Source organism: Bidens hawaiensis, unplaced genomic scaffold (genome assembly GCF_021521415.1).
Source record: "Bidens hawaiensis isolate Kalapana, Puna unplaced genomic scaffold, B.hawaiensis_p1.1 tig00003956_1, whole genome shotgun sequence".
Taxonomy (NCBI): domain Eukaryota; kingdom Viridiplantae; phylum Streptophyta; class Magnoliopsida; order Asterales; family Asteraceae; genus Bidens; species Bidens hawaiensis.
Genome location: NW_027491227.1, coordinates 207,573 through 225,888, shown reverse-complemented (window position 1 = coordinate 225,888; position 18,316 = coordinate 207,573).

Sequence of the window (18,316 nt, the reverse complement as noted above, 5' to 3'; positions counted from 1 at the left end):
TTTTTCTTCCGCAATAACGAGGCTTCCGGTCAGGAGCCTCCTTGAAAGTTGGCCCCAACTTGGGAAGGACCTTATAAAATATAGCAACTGTTATCTAAAGGTGCTTACAAGTTGAAAAAGTTGGACGGGACTGAAATCCCTCGAACTTGGAACGCAGCACAGTTAAAGAAATGCTACATGTAGCAGTCTTATTTACTCTTTTATTTTGTCCTGCGTGCCCACATAGACTAGCAAGTTATGTAATTTCCTTTATTGTGAGTAGGCTTATGCCCAATTTATGAAAAATCATGTGCTAGTTTCATGTCACTTTGACAATTTGTAATCTTTTATTGACAAAAACAAAGTTCCGGACAGATACTTATATTATAGTACATAAGACAAAGTGCACCGGAAGAAAACAAGACTTCTTATTAATAGTCAAAAGAGATTACAAAAAAAGGAAATATTTACAACAAAGATACATATATATTTACGGGGCGACATTTTCGTCCTCCGCGGTATTATTTCCTTCTTCCTCCTCCTCCTCGTCAAGATCCAACAGCTCTTTTAATTGCTCCATCGCATCTTCCTTATCCGCAAGATCTGATATGTGATCGGAAAGGGAAAACTTCATAGTATCAAAAGCTTTGGACTTTTCAATGAGAATGGAAGCAGTGTCCTTGCCAACCAGGACATGCTCCTCCAGAAGCCGGCCTTCAGAAGCAAATTTGTAACCTTCTTCAAAGCCCATCTGCCGGCCTGCTTACTTGGAAGCACGGAGGAGCACAGAAACGCAATTCCCAAGGTCGTCACTGTTCCGAACATCAGTGATAACCTATTAAGACATATAAACAAACGTAAGCAAAGACAAGTCCGAATTGGTCGTACTAACAAAAAGATTTGATACCTTGGGAGTAAGTGTAGTGGAGAAAAGAAAGTTACTCCGCGTGCGGAACAAAAAAGGCACGTCATGCTGTGTAATGGGGCGACGTACCATCATGCCCCCCACCTTATCCAGTAGAGTAGAAAAAATTGTACCTTCACCTGCAATCGGTGAATGTTAAAGTATGAAAATGGAAAATCCGGATTGTTACAAGAAAGAACTTACCTCCGTCAGATTTCTCATAGTAGGGCTCCAAAGTTGGAAACGGCCACAACCGACTCATCTTCGCATAAACCATCGCCCCGTCGTGAATAGGGTGCATGGGTATTGGTGTTTGGGTCAAAGTGTCAAACCACTTATGACCCTCGTACTCAATGGCCGGGATCTCGGGGGCCGCGTCTTCCGGATTCTTTCGGGCCATTGTAAATGGAATGACGTCCTCTCAAATCCAAAAAAACTTGAATTTCCACCCGTTGATGCTCCGGAGCCATTCGAAGCCAATCGGACCTTTCCCGGTGGTGGCGAAACCATTCCATCCGTCACGATACGTCATTTTATAAAAAAATGGCAAATATATTGACGGATGGGTCATAGTTATGGGATTGGCAACAGAATTCAAAGTGTCAAATTCTTAGCATCCCAAACAGGTGAATTTGGGATAAGTGATGCCCATAGGCTCTCAGAACAGACCGAACAAACTTCGTCACGAGTAACCGGAAGTTACCCGTAATAAAATGCTCAAGATAGACGGCAATCTTCTTTGCCGGAGGCGCTGTCGCCAATGCCCCTTTCGACGGGTGTTCGGCTTCCCATTCCGATGGAAAGCCGTATATATTTTTAACATCTTGGAAATCCTTGTTTTTAATGTCGCACCCGAATTCATGAATATCAGGGGGATTTTTCTTTTGACCTACCATATGATCGAAGGAAAAAATCTGAACGCGATACGATCGAGAGAGAATTCTCTAATATGATTGAAAGAAAAAGTATGAAAATGATAAGAATGGATTGGAGACATCAAAGGCTTATTTATACCCATCGCAATTAATGCGACCGTCTGACTGACAGAGGAAAGAGAAAATGCGGACCAAGGGATGATTGACACGTTAGGCGGGAGATTCGAAAAAGCGTGACAGGCTGTATAAAGGCGTTCTACACGTCTTATCAGCCACCGCTTAAAATTCTCTCTCCGCCACATCACCAATACTATCCAACTTACACCAATATTCAAAATTCAAAAATATCTCACAAAGATATTCTCTTATAAACAAGAACAGTGTTTACTGAACATAAAGTTCTTTCCATTAATATTCAAAAATGATGATTACAAAAATATGGAAAGAAATTACAAGTCATCTATCCTATGGATTAGGGGCCGAGGTGCCCTCCGGAGCATTTTGGGAAGCATCCTCAGACTTGTCATCATCAGATTCGTCATCCTCAGATTCATCATCTATGTAGACCCGCAACTGCTTCACGCCATCTTCAGCTAAGGCGAACTCCGAAAGCATATTTTGTAGCGGGAAGACCATGTTATCATATTCCTTAACCTGCATACCAAGCTCCTGCTTCACATCAAGGCCATGAAGCGGATGTCTCTCAAAATATTTTCCAGCTTGGGCAAATGCCATCCCTTCATTGAAGCCTTCCACACGACCAACTCCTTCCAACGCAGTTGTCAGATTCACGAAGCAGTCAGTAAGCTCAGTGCTCTTCTTGATATGACGGATGACCTAACAACAAAACATAAGGGACATATTAGCACACAAAACTTGAAGTGCACAGATAAAATAACATATGAGAAACTCTTACAGAGTTAAGGCCACGGTTGAGGAAATACTGCCTTTCTCGTTCAGCACGCTCCACCCGGTCACGAAGCTCTTGTAATTCGTTGGCAGCGTGGGCCTCTACTTCAGTACGAGACTGCAGTAAAGAATCATACACAGACTGCATCTCCGCAGCAGTTTTATCTTTCAACTCGGACTGCTCTTTCTGCAGCTTCAATTCAGCCTCGAGCTCTTGGATCCGGACGCCTTGGTAAGACACTTCATCCTGTGCCTTCGCCAAATCGTCCTTCTTCCTTTGAGTTTCAGCCCGGGAAGCCTCAAGAGTGGCATTAGACCTCTCGCAGGCTTCCTTCCAACCCTGAGCAGCAGCAGCACTTCGTTCTTTCTCCCTTTTGAGTGCAGCCTTGGCGTCGATTTGCTTCCACCTCGCTGCACTCGTTGCTTGGCGCTGTACTGCAGCATCCTTCTCCGTAGCCTTAACAGCTTCGGAAGCCGCACCCAGCTTCCCGCCCATCGTACGCCACTCCCGTAAGATTTCTTGACAACAAGCTAAGCTGTTAGTCAAAGAAACGGATAAATCGGTATGAAGGTCTTGGCGGGAGCGAGTTTGCTGGTACGACATTTCGGCGGGTGGTATGCAGTGTTTCACAAAACTCATGCAAGTCTCGGGATGAGACATCCGAGACCCATTGACAATATCCCAATGAGGGACAAACAAGTCAAAATCGGTTCCCAAAACGGCATCCCCAAAGTATTGGGAGCATGAAGTTTCAAGGCGGGTAGGAGCCACAAACGATTGTTGCGGAGCACCTTGTGATGAACCCCCTCCGGCCTCATGGACAGATCGTCCAAATAAAAAATTACCTTCCCCACTTGTGGTGAAAAGCGAAGAGGTAGTATAAAATGGAGAATGAGGTCGCGGAGGAGATTCATGAATCCTGAAGCCCTCTGCGGTAACTTCAGGATTATCGTTTTGAGAACTAGTAGCCCCTCCACCTTGGAAAAGATAATCCAGAGATTCATTCATCACCGATTGAACACTGGACCCTTCTACGGTTGGTTCAGTAGGAGGGGTGGCAGGTTTATCCGTCTCCTTCTCTGGTGGAGGAGACAGTTGTTTCTCAACATGGGGCGTCGGGAGGAGACAGTTGTTTCTCAACATGGGGCGTCGGCGTTGGTAGCCTACCGGCCACATGATCTTCAGCAATGGACGGATCTGCATAAGAAAATCATAGTTAGATCTCATTTTCAAAAAACAATAAAAGTTAACAAGCAAGTGCTCACCAGTCACCGTCCCCAAATGCTCCGCAAGGCTAGGCGGTGGTAGCTCGGACGATGTGTTCGTCGCTTCTTCGTCTTCGGTCCCTTCCCGGCGTCCGCAGAACTGGTGCCTGCGTCACTCGCCTGGGAAACGTGAAAAGGTCTCTTCTGGTAAAGTTATGCTAGCAAATGCGAGACAGATGAAATTTCAAAAGCATCATCTCAGCTTTCCTCCTCAAGGATGGCAGAATCGTCACTTAATATGACGATTGTCCTGTCGGAGGTCAGTGCGTTAAGAGGAGGAGGGTTCAGGATATAGCACCTGACTCAAAGATAGCCTCCGAGACAACTGGTTCGGCACGCACTTTGACAGGGAAGAGAAAATACTTCGCAGTTTTTTCGAGGACAGGCGTATCCTTCGCATCGCGGACGGTCCTACCCACGCAGCCCTTGCCGTCATCTAGAGCACCTAACATCGATTCAAGACCTAAAAACAAACGCAGACGTCAATAATAGAACTTCAAAACGAAAAGGAAGAAGAACAGAGTAGTAAAAATTACGGCCATCTAGCTCAATGAAAACATTCTCCAAAAATGGAGACGGCCACAACCGACTCATGCCAACCCATACAAGGGCTTCCTCAGGAAGTGCCCGCATTGAAGTTGGTGAAGAAGTTTGTTTGTGGAACCAATCGCGCTTTTCATGGGCAGCCGAAGTAATATCAACAAGAGCGTCGTTAACAGCACGACGGACCATGGTTTCTGGAACCACGTCCTCATAGATCCAAAAGAATTTTTTCTTCCAATCCTTGGAAGTCTCTTCAGTCACATTGCCGACAACTCTGTCAGGCAAACTATGGCAAGTAAACCATCCGTTCCGGTTAGCCATCTTAAAAATACAACGAACCGGTCCAATCGGGGCACTATCTCATGTGCCATACATACGAACTCAAAATGACGAATTCGCATGACGGCACGAGGGTGAAGTTGAGATAAGTGAATCCCAAACGCCTTAACCACCAGTAGAAAAAACTTTGTGATGGCAAGGCGAAAGTTCCCACGATCAAAGTAGTCGGCATACAAAGCTATCTTCCCGGGGGGTGGGAAACTGGCAATAGAACCGGCAGACGGGAACTCTGGTTCCCATTCCGGCGGAATGCCATAGGTCGTAATAAGTTTTTGGTACTCATCCAGGTCCCATTGGACCTCTATCTCGTCAACTTCAGATTGAACAGTCGCCATTATAGAAAACACTTGGTGAAATATTTGGATTATTTCAAAAGAAATTAAAGGAAAGATCGAAAGTTTCAGAGAAAGAAAGCAAGTTAGTATTCATAATTCAAATGAGATAAAACTTCAAAAAGAAGTTAACTCCCTCTATTTATACTCACCGCAATTAATGCGATGGGATGCGAACAGTGGAGAGAGAAAAACCGTCCAGTAGACAATCGCCACGTCACGCGGGAAATTTGGAAAAGGGGAAAAGTTGTACAGTCGGGTACAGTGACAGCCGTCATAAACGTCCTGTCACCTGCACACGCGCCTGCGAGTGGTCAACTTGTCCTTTTTTCATGATTATCCACAGCAACAAAAGATATTTCTCAACAACTTGCAAAATTAAAAATCCCCAAATACACATTAAGTCCAGAATTTCACCCGCATAAAATACTTCACACGGAAGAAACACTGGACTGGGGGACTTATAGAGGTAGGGTACCAAAAAGACCCAAATACCCCTAAGCAATACCCGCCGGTTAACTAGAAGTCCCTCAAAAGGCACCCGCGGGACATATGAACCATCCGCATAGATCATCTGAGGAAGAAACACCCTCATGGCACATGCGGGAACATCCTGACACTCTCAAAGGCCATCCGCAAGAAAGAATATCCTTTCGCGTAAATGACCACAAGGTAATGCTCCGGGACAGCTGTCAATAACTAATTACCTTCTAGGAGACTTTCCAAGATGCTTTCTTGAACAATATGTGATTCCCCAGCCAATCAGAGAAGGACACCTGGCAAGGCCGTTATTACCGTGCACTTGGCCAGGGGGTGTACACCACCCTATCAGATAAAGACGTGTGTCCAGGTTGTTATACATGCACATGCAACGTATAGGCTGAACCTATCATATGAGGACACGCGTCTAGACGATTATAAGAGCATCTTCTAAAGGGACAGCTGTCCCAATTACTTCCCCACACCCTTCGGCTATAAATACTCTCTCAATCATCATGAGGTATTCATTCACTCCCACTGTACTATCTCAATTTACTTAAGTGCATTATCTTCGTCAGAACTGTACTTATTCTCACGCCGGAGGGTGGTTACGGGAAGAACCCCCCCCCCCCTCTTGTCCTTCCCGTAACGAGCTCATGGTGTCTGTTTTGCAGGTCTTCGTCACTGGACTTTGGGCAATTGAGTTCATATCGTATTGGCAGTCAACCGTATCCTACCCTGTTGACTCATCGGATCTAGGACCCGTTAAGGAGAATAGATCCGTGTTTCTTCAAACCTTATTATCAAATGTTAAAAATACTTAGGATTTTTCTTAAAGTCAACAGTTTAAATATTCTAAAATAAATAAATATATTAAAATCAAAAAAATAGCTTTCGTCAAATGTTAGTAACTAATTATTCCATTTTATATTTATTGGACTCTATTATTAACAAATACGAATATAAAAAATATTTTTGAAAACCATTTTTTAATTATTTTTTATTTAAACAATATAAAATATAAAGCTTTTATTATTTTCAATACATTTTTATATTGAAATTTTAACAGAAATTATTTTATTTAATAATATTGGATGTGTGGAAATATAAGTTTATAAATAAAAACCTATTTTGATAAATACTTTTCAAATCACTCATTTTAGTAATATTTTTCCTCGTCCCCTATTTTGGTAAAAAAAATCTATAAACTTGATTAAACAAAACAAAACAAAACTTAATTAGCTTGCTTACACATATTCCCAAAGTCAAACTGCCCTTTAAATCAAGGAAACATATATCTCGAGTCTTGACAAGGAGGATTACACAAGCTGCCACTTATTTGGAGATCACATGTTCAGATCAGCATTTTGCGGTGCCATGCACGTGCCAATGCCATTGCTCCGTTGTGTTTTTTTCTTTTTTAGTAATGATTTTTTTATTCTTATGGATATCACTCAAATTATTCTTTTTTTTGAACGGCCAACTAAGTAATACCGGGTACTTCGTACGCGGCCCCCATTGTTTAAAGGTAGCCCGATCCAGCCACTAGTCCGTACGGACGGAGCCCCTAGCGGTCCACCTGTTGAGGGTTCACCGGATAAAACCTGACCCCCACGCCCGCCAAACGGCACGACAGCGAAGAGCCGGTAAAACCGGATGAGATCAGGACTCAAACCCTGGCAAGCCAGGGTCATCCCTCATATATCTCATATAAGTTGGTGGTAGTGAGGTTTGATCCCCTACCTCTCACTTGTAAAATGAATGCTCTACTATTAAGCCACAACCAAGTTATATGGATATCACTCAAATAGATAAAAATGTTAATACAACTACTAGGTAAATAATATTTGACACCCCCATTTTTAAATGTTTGAATCAGCAATACTATCATATTGGACTTTCGTTCATATTTAAAATACAATTACTTTCTCTCGAATGTAATGCGGCGGCCATTTTCAACACCATTTTTAACCAAACCCTGGGGCGAACTCTTTATCCTTTTAAAAAAAATTAGACTTGAGACCCTTACCTCTTAACATAAAAGAGTCGGGTATAAATAAAGTTTTAAAGGATTCAACCATTTACCCTTTGATGACAGTAATCACATATCATTTTCAATACCTACTAGTTGCATATCTTATACATTATTTAAATATATGAATTCTAAAACTATATTTTCATTTAATAAAAGAGTAAAGTCTAACATTGAAAGTTTATCAACCATTTGAATTGATACAAATAATATATATATATTCACAAATTACATGTAGAAAAAAGCTTAATGTTTCCCATATAATTGTTTTCAATCAATCGTATGGCCCTTTATTTTTAATTTCCTAAGTAGTTGGAAAATTTCGAATTAATCATATATGAAATACAAATCTCTCCTAAATTTCAAATTATCGTGAATCTGATGTATAAATAGAAACTAGTTAATGGGTTATAAGGGTCAGACCGTTGAAACCCTTTTACCCTATAAGGTGAAATTAAAAGACCCTTAACCCGACCCATATTATATACCCGAGTCTAATAAGGGTTTTGCGAGTCAGGTAATCGGGTTTCAAGGATCCGACCTTTATCTTGTAACATCCGAAGTTTCGTGAATATTTAAATGAATCGGGTTTAATTGAATTATAAAAGATAAATGTAATTATCTAAAGTAAGAGGGGGCTAAGTGACATTATATGAAAAAGTTAAACATAAAACCCAAACCCTACTTATTATAGTAGTCACCATCTCATTTCATAATCATCTTGGCCTCCAACCTCAAACAACCCCAAATTCCCATTTTTAAGTGAGCATACCACAAAGACCTAACGATTCACGAAGATCTAACCATCGGATCGCTCTTAAATTTTAACAGAGTGTTCATAGCATATAAATGATTCACGAATCAGATCTTCGATCAGAAGTTAGGAAATCCAGTTTTTATCAAGGAAATTGAAACAATGGAAAAGAGAGTTTTCTGGCGACTGTAGCGGAGGATTCTGGCGGCGGAACTGGTAGAGCTCGGCGGACCGGTCGCGTAACCGCTTGAATCACTCAATTCCGAGTTCGTTGGATATAGTTTTAGGTTATTCGAGTGATTTCGAACAAAAACCTCAAAGGTACGTTTTTATGAAAAGGCTTACTTTTGGTATACGAAAGTGCATGAAACTTGGTAGGATGATAGATTGGGTCATGATTATTGATAAATTAATGAACTTGTTAGTAAATTGGCTAGTTGGCTCGGTTCAGGTTAAAACGGTGGAGATTAGAATCGTGAAAAGATGAGTAAATGGAGTCGGTATGGCACGAAACTTCATAGGACGGTAGAACGGATTATAAGGAACTAAAAGCAGCAAGCTTTGTTGAACTAAAGGTTTAATCGAGAAAACAAACCCATGCGATTCGATCCGTTGAAAATTCGATTCGATCCGTTGGAAACTCGATTCGATTCGATTGGAAGAAAACTCGTTTCGATTCATTTAGAACACTCGATTCATCTGAAATACTCTACTTGATTCGTTTGTGATGTTCGAATCAATTCGTTTGTAATACTTGATTCTGGAACACTCGATTTAATTTGTTTAGGATATTCAATTCGCTTGGCTTATTCGATTCGTTTGGCCTTAGGTCAGCTTCGCTTGTTGACTTCAGTAGTAAGACTTAAATAGAAAGTCATTAATTTACACATATATATGTTAAACAGTTAGCCGTGCCTAGCTGAAGAGAGGTTTTACAATCAATTCCGAAAGAAACAGGTCCCAGGTGAGTTCTAGCCCTTTTCTCTGTTTATGTTTTCGGGGTTGTATGCACACTCAATGTGGTAGTTTGATATTATATATTGCTTTATTAGTAATATATCTGGCATGTAGAATGTGTACACCTATTAAATTATTTATGTTGGTATGTTATATCATCATCATCATCGTACTCAGTGTATCCCACCAATAGCAAAGCTATGGTAGGGTCTGAGGAGGGTAAGATGTAGACAGCCTTACCTCTACCCCCATAGGAATAGAGAGGCTGATTCCGGTGAGACCCCCGGCTCGATAGTAGTTTTGCATCAAGCCTTGGACATAAGGCACATAGCACTCAATCATCGGGGCACCGGCTGACTGGTGCATGTACCCTTGTCTTTCGGCTGTCAACACCACCACATGATGCATAATTAACCTTCCGCCACTTTTAACGTTATTGTCACGAAATTAGTAAAATAACGTCAAAATTAGTGCAATTTCACTTTTGCCCACCCGAGGGTTCACACATATATACATTATATGCGCACACCGCAAGCAGGGCATTATGTTGGTATGTTATATATATTTATTATATATTTGGTAAGGTATCCGGATTCTACGTCTGACATAGTAAGTTAGGATGGAAAATCCCTTTAACTTTTGTTGGACATAGACGTGGCATGTGATAGCATACTTAAGGACTGTGGACCTTATACGTGTTATAAATGATTGGCGTCAACGTAGATAAGGACTGTAGACCTTATACGTGTTGGAAGCATAAGTGTCAGCATTAGAAATGACTGCGGACCTTATACGTGTTGTAAATGTAATGTGGTTGCATATGGGAAGACTGCGGACCTCGTATGTGCTATGATATAGGTGTCAACATAGGAAAGAACTGCGAACCTTATGTGTGTTGTAAATATAATGTGGTAGCATATGGAAGGACTGTGGACCTCGTATGTGCTATGATATAGGTGACAATATAAGGAAGGACGGTGGACCTTATACGTGTTGTTGATGTGCGATGGTATATGGAAAGACCGCGGACCCTATACGTGCCGTGAATGGTGAACACATGTAAGGATTGCGGCCCTTGTATGTGTTCATGACCTTGAGTATAGGTATAGACGACAGACTATGAACATGCTTTTGGTTGACTAATGTAAGTGTTGAACGTGAATGTGCTAAGTATATATTGTTTGAATGTTAATAAAGTTTGTATAAATGTGTGAATGTGGAACATGTTAAGTATGGTATGTGTATCATCGGATATGAATGAGTGTGAATGTGTAAGTATGATTTGTTGCATGTTAAAACTAGAACTCACTCAGCGTAACTGACTTTTAGTATTTACACATGTTATTGATAAAAGAAAGTAAAGGAGCTTGGAGTGTACGCAAGGCTATCCACGCGATGTTGGCATCCAAAGACTCATTTTAGAAATAATGGTTTTGATGTTTTATGTTATGTTTAAGACAATATTTGAACGTCTTGTAATGAATGGTTGATGTTTTTATATTCTGCGAAAAAAATTAATTCACTGTAATAATTAGAACTGTTTTATGAGTAAATCCAACACCCAATATAAGGTATCGGGACCGAAGTCTTACATATTTTGTTCACCCCTAATTAAAGATGCAATAGTCAATGTGGAACTAGCTCATTTAGTAAAGAAACATATCTACTAAATAAAAAGTCTTAAATTCAAACTTGAGCAAAAGAAAAAGAAGTAATTGTTGTTCAAATAAATTAGAGATGCTTTAGTGACTCAGATATTGTATATTTATATTTTCGTAGCCATGTTAAATATATATTATGGACAAAATATAGATAATTATTTTAAAATTACAAAAATTATGGTATAACTAATTAGAGGCAGTCTTAAATCATTTAAGAAAACGTATAATGTTGTTTGGGGAAGTTTGCGTATTCACTGCGGGTTGGTGAGTTGAACTTGTCACAAAACCGAAAATGAATTTGAACATGACATAAATTTTCATAGGTTGATGCAAACATGACGAATTTAACTCAAAATTTTATTAGTTAACTTACGGCTACTTAGGTGGAAGTAGTATCTAGATGGATGACGTCATGGAAAGTTTATCAAGGCATAAATAATTAAATGTTTACGTCTGTTATGAATAAAACGGACAATATTGACAGTATTACTAGCAGTAAGTTACATTATTCTAAAAAAAGAAAAGTTAATTTGTTAGTTTAAAAAGAAACACTAACGTTGTGAAAGTATCAATGTCTCATCTAACTCTCATTTTCACAATATTATTTTTATTATTATTTAAGTCATTATACATCAAATTGGGTATTTATATAGAGTGATGATGGACACGAGTGATTGGGCCATCTTCTTCGTACAGCGAGAAAGTCAGAGACGACTGACGACACCCAAGAAATCCTATTGTATGATGCATCCCATTAATACACCAAAGTCATACTTCACCCTTACTTACATAAATGGTACTTGTACTAAATTTAATCATCCACTTTTTGTCCTTATATATTAAAGTACTTTTCAATATATACATTTTTTCATTTCATGATATATACTTTATGCAACCTTCTATTTATACCCTTAATAATCGGTCAATTTTTTTTATTACTTTTAACAATTAATTTAGTCACATGCAATGATACAAGATCATTACTCAGACCATATGTTATCATAACACTCCATCTACATCATAACACTCCATCTACAGACGTTTCATAACACGTGTCGTCCCAGTCAACAGTATAACATTTTGTAAAAAAATGTTAGTAGTAAGCCCATACAATCATTGTTCAATCATTACTTTGACTAACCCTCCCTTCACCACCGACGGTGGCCACCAAAACGGCCCCCAAAACGCGCTGAGGCGGTGTTCCCTGACGTTTTGGGCCGTTTCCCCATCCCAAAACGGTGCCCTACACATAGTCTAATAGGTTCTTGAGAACATCGTCTACATACAAACATATCAAATCCGATAGCTTGTCTCCGTTATAACATTACTTTGAAAAAAAAGTTATCCCCCTTTTACTCACAAGAACTACGTCTTCGTAGGTTATTTTTAGTTCTTACATGATAAACTCCTTCGGGGGATTGTTAGTTAATATGCTTGTCTCAAAAGAGTCATGTGATTTGTGTTGACGGAAATCAAACGTATGGACATGATGGTACGATTGTTTTCGTAAAAATTTAGCTTACATGCTCTTGTTTGATTCATGTTCATTGTATAGTGTCTAGTTTATTTTGGATGAGTATTAGTAAAAAAATGCTAGAAGAAGCTAGGCAAATAGACTATGAATTCTAGGTATACTTAGTTTAGTATAATCCCTAAACTAGTGTTTGAATTGTTACTTTGCTTAGACTAGCTAGCATCCTGTTTTACTATTAATAGAAGGTTAGGTTAACTTGAATCCATAGTCATGATCGCTAGGAATGTAACGTGAAAAAAAAACCCTAATGCCACGCCATATTTCCTCAACAAATAGTGAGGTTTCAAGAATGTTTATAATGAAAATTTGAGCGATAGTTATTCAATTAAAAATACATGTGTAAAGCGTTAAGGATTTTAGAATATTTATAGTACAAATTTTGATTGATCACGAAAGAACAGTTTGTCGATTATCCTTTTAAGTTTCACGCTGAGTTTAAAGCATGAAAAGAAATCACATGAAATTTATAAATATTCATTGTTCCTACAATTAGGCTGGATTGGAATGTTACCTTTGGACAAAGAAAATAATTTCTTTGACGATTTTGAAATTATTCATGTTAACCATAATAGAGCAATTATCTTTTGTAGAAGGACCAAATTATAGCTCAATGATTAGTTGACGGACCATTTATGTAATTTCTTATATCTTCTCCCATCACCGACCTATGAATGGATCGAGTCCTCACAATTTCACATTACATGCTAATTCCATTCAAGTCCTTTGACTTAATAGATTTTCTAATTATATCCAAATTGACTATATAACATATTATAGAGGTAGGGTACCAAAAAGACCCAAATACCCTTAAGTACCACCCGCAGGTCATATAGGAACCTCTAATAGGCCACCCGCGGGACATATGGATCACCCGCATATCACGGTAGAGGAAGAACGTCCTCATAACACGCGCGAAATCATCATGGCACCCTCAAAAGTCATCCGCAGGACAAGACATCTGTCCGCCTAAACAACTGGAAGACAATGCTAGCGGGACAGTTGTCACCAATTAACTACTCTCTAGAAGAAGGATCACAATTCTTACTTGGGGAATACGTGATATATCAACCAATGAACAAAGGACACCTAGCTAGGTTGTTATAACCGTGCACATGGCCAGGGTGCGATCCATCCTATCACTAGATGACACGTGTCCAGGTTGTTATACCCATGCACATGGGATGTATAGCTCAACCTATCATGAGAGGATACGTATCCAGGTAGTTACCAAAGAACTTCTAGAAGAGAGCAGCTGGCCCAATCACCTTCCTACATCCTTCGGCTATAAATACCTTGTCAACGGTATGAGGTATTCATTCACTCACCTACATTCTGACTATACTTTAGTCTATTTACTTCAGTACTTTCTCCTCTACGAAGGTTACTGATTCTCATGCCGGAGGGTGGTTACAGGAAGACCCCCCCTCTTGTCCTTCCTATAACGAGACTCACGGTGTCTGTTTTGCAGGTTCCGGTCATTGGACTTTGGGAAGTTATACTTATTTTGATAGTAGTTATCGTATTTTACCCTATGGACTCATTGGATCTAGGACCCATACCCGGGGATCGGATCCGTGTTTCTTCATTGGCGCCATCCGTGTTTGGTGTTAGAACAACAATAGTTTTCATTGGTTTTTTGGTTCATTCGATGTGAGTAAATTTCCTGAAGGCCGACGAGAACCCCTGCACCTGATTAACGTGTAACTAACACATAAGCACCTTCGGGTCTCAGTGTTTTTTGCACGTATTACGACTCCAAGTGGCCGTACTCTTGAACGTGTCACAGCTCCGGGGTCACGAAACATTAATATAACACCTGGGGTTTTTACCCTAGAAAATGTTACAACACCAACCGGTCCCCCTCCCACAGACATGGGACTTTTCTCGGCACCGGAAGGTTCTAATTTGGGCAACCTCAGACGAATTACGGAAGAGACTCGTCGAAACCGGTCAGTGTTAGATCTGGAGGATGATTCAGGCGACTCTGACATGGCGAGGTCTCATCAACGTAATTCCAAATCCAGAGGAAAGCAAACTCCCGAGGAGTGGCTCCATGTGCAACAACAAGGTTTGGTGGCTGAATATGAGCGCAGAAAGCGTGATGAACGACTTCATGCTCGCACTTTGAATTATGAAGAATCTCCTAGGAGATCCCCTTCTCCTCCACCAACAGTGAGAGGAAGTCAAATCCGTTACAGCCAACAGACGGAGCCAGAGTTTGGCGAACTACCGAGGTTACGCCCTCGTCCTCGCATAGATTTGCAGATGCCATCTTACTTAGAAGAATTTGATAGTTACGATTCAACTTACCAACCGGGAGAATACAGTATGTATACCGGTGATAGTAGGATGAGCTCACGGGCAAGAAGAGTCGTCCGCAGGACATAGTCCGCCATACCGAGTACCATAGTAATGCTGAAAGAGACTTTACTAAACCATATCTCCCGGCGGCCTTGGTCGAAAAATCAAAATTCATAGCAAGCATTGCTACAGCACCCTTCCCTGTTAATGCTAAAATACCTACAATGGTAGGTAAATACAATGGTATGACTGATCCAAGTGATCATCTCCAGAATTTCGTGGTAGTAGGTGGTGTCAGTGGTTGGACGCTCCCTTATTGGTCTCACATGTTTGCATTGACACTAACAGGGGCAGCGAGAGAATGGTTTGAAAAGTTACCTGATGGTCAAATTTCTAGCTGGGATGACCTCGTAAAAAAATTTTCTCAACAGTTCAGCCAGCAGAAGAAAAATACACGAGATCAATCAGAAATTTTGGATGTCATTCGCCGAAATAATGAGTCCATAGAAGATTTTATCACCAGATTCAATGACGAAAGTCTGAACATCGGTGGGATAAGCAAAGACATGCTTCGTGGTGCCTTCCGCAAGAATATCAAGTGTGACGATCTAATCCGCACACTCACTGGCAGAGATGGAATGCCAACGGAGTGGGACGATCTCATGACTGCGGCAAAGTTGTATGCTAACACTGAAAAAACTTTGAAGAATGGTAATCCGAAACAAAAATTTAGAGTCGAATTTTAGACACCAAGACCCAATAAACAGGCGAGAGGGCCTATCTAGTCAAGACTTCAGCCAAGTGTGGAAGTGTCAAAACCATTCGATGCAAGATCCCTCATAGGCAGCAAGAACAAAGCGAGACCCTCGAACTGAGGTCCCAACAATTGGACTCCTCTCTCAAAAACTCCCGCTGAAATTCTCACTACAGAAAACATAAGTTTTAGAAAACCACATCCACTGACAAGAAGGTCATTCTTAGATGCCAAGAAGAATTGATCGTATCATAACGACATTGGTCATAATACGAACGATTGTAGAACATTAAAAAGTGAAATTGAGGCAGCCGTGAAGTCTGGAAAACTTGGGCACTTGGTGGGAAGCCTGACAACGGTAAAACTCCCGTTCGGAACAATCAAGGCCCGAGTAATAAGCAAGTTAAAGATTTAAACGTCCACATGATACAAGGCGGATACGACACAGAGAAAAAGAGGAAAGAATCTGATGATGAGGAGTGGAAGAATGAGCCAGTAATCTACCCACGAATAAAGGGGGGCCCAGACAACAAGAATCCCTTGATCATCACTGCCCTCTTCGGACACTATCGCTCCCAATACGTCTTCTTCGACACCGGTAGTACATTAGACATTATGTATGAACAATGCTTCGAACAGCTTGAAGAAAAGGATAAAGAAAGATTAAAACCCATCCATGCTCCAGTATTAGGGTTTGGAGGGGAAAAATATATCCGCGAGGGGTAATCTCATTCCCGGTTACCCTAAGTGACGGAATTCATTCGAGGACCGAGGAGGTTGAATTTCTGGTTTTACCAGCAATATCGAAACATGACATTATTCTCGGACGAGAAGCGATCGGTGACTTCAACTTGCACCGGCATAGCAATAATTCACGTCAATCGACATTGTTTTGCAACAGAGAGTTCAAAACCCAGCAAGATTCCAAAACAAACTTTGAGAACTGAACCGGAAAAATGGGTTTTGAACAAAACGTTTCCTGATCAAACTGTAACAATTGGACCTGCCATCTCCGAGATAGTACGGACTTTCCTGAAACAGTTGTTATCAAAAAATATTGACGTTTTCGCATGGCAACCCGCGGACATGACTGGTGTCCCGCGGAACATTGCGGAACATAAATTAAGGGTGAAACCGTTGTTTACTCCAACTGATCAAAAACAACGTAAGATGGGTCCGGAACAAACAAAGGCAATGAATGAGCAAGTCCAAGACCTCTTACAGGCTGGGATCATCCGACCAATCTGTTATCAGACTTGGGTCGCTAACCCAGTTATCGTCCCCAAGAGCAACGGGACATGGAGGATCTGTATAGATTTTAAAGATCTAAATAAAGCATGTCCTAAGGATTGTTATCCTTTGCCGGAAATAGACCTCAAAGTTGATGCTGTGGCACCATTCAAATTCAAATGCTTCCTAGATGCCTACAAGGGCTATCATCAGATCCGCATGGCAGCGGGCGATGAAGACAAAACAGCATTTCGTACCGATCAAGGTACCTTTTGTTATAAAATGATGTCTTTCGGACTAAAAAATGCGGGAGCCACATATCAACGATTAATGGACATAGCGTTTAAATTTTTGATCAAATTGGTCGAAATCTGGAGGTTTACATGGATGATCTCATAATTAAAAGTGTTGAGGAAGACCAGATGCTGAGAGATATTGAAGAGACATTTGAAACCTTGAAAATCATTAACATGAAGCTAAATCCAGCCAAGTGTTCATTCGGAATGGAGGAAGGAAAGATTCTTGGAGTAAATGTCACGGATGCGGGCTTCAAAGCTAACCCAGACAAAGTTCAAGCTATAGCATGCATGCCTTCTCCTTCTTCCCTCAAGGAAGTTCAGACACTCAATGGTCGATTGGTTGCTTTGAATCGTTTCCTGGCAAACCATGCAGCCAAATCTCATCCATTTATCTCAACACTAAGAAACTGCCTTAAGAAAGCACAATTTAAATGGACCGCAGAAGCGGAACAAGCTTTCTTGGAGATTAAAAAATGTTTGATGGAATTGCCCACGTTAACAGCACCCCATGCGGGAGAACCTTTAACGCTATACTTATCGGCTTCAGACATTGCCATCGGGGCTGTTAATCTGACAGATAGAAAGAATTTTCAAACGCCGATTTTGTTGAGTCAAACAATTGACCTAAGGGGGAGATTGTTGAATCAAAGATTTGACCAGAATGAAGTATATGGAAGATTGGAATCTTCTCAACCTCCTCAGAATTCGCTAAGTATGGATCCGGGCACACCTTAGACATCCGAGCAAGGTTTTACTTAGCCGGGTATGATATTTTGTCTACCGGACAAGGTTTACTTCAAGTAGTCTTCTTTAGTGGTTATCCGAGCAAGGTTTGCAAATTAGTGTATTGCCGAGCAAGGTTCACTAGTTTATGTAAATCCAGGCAAGGTTCACTTTATCAAGCAAGTCTGTTCTTCAGAGCCAAGTATATTACTCTTCCGAGTAAGGTTTGGTTAACCAAGTCCAAGAAGCCAAGTGATTGGAAGACCGGGCAAGGTATTCATTAATAAGTATGGTCCAAGTATGCTTGATGATCTAAAGGAATATCTCTAAGTAATATCGGGCAAGGTTCAGCTCAAGCAAGGAACAGTACTCCCGAGTACACTTTGCTAATAAATTATTTTATAGCAAAGAGCTGAAATGGAACATTGAAGAACAAGGTTGCTC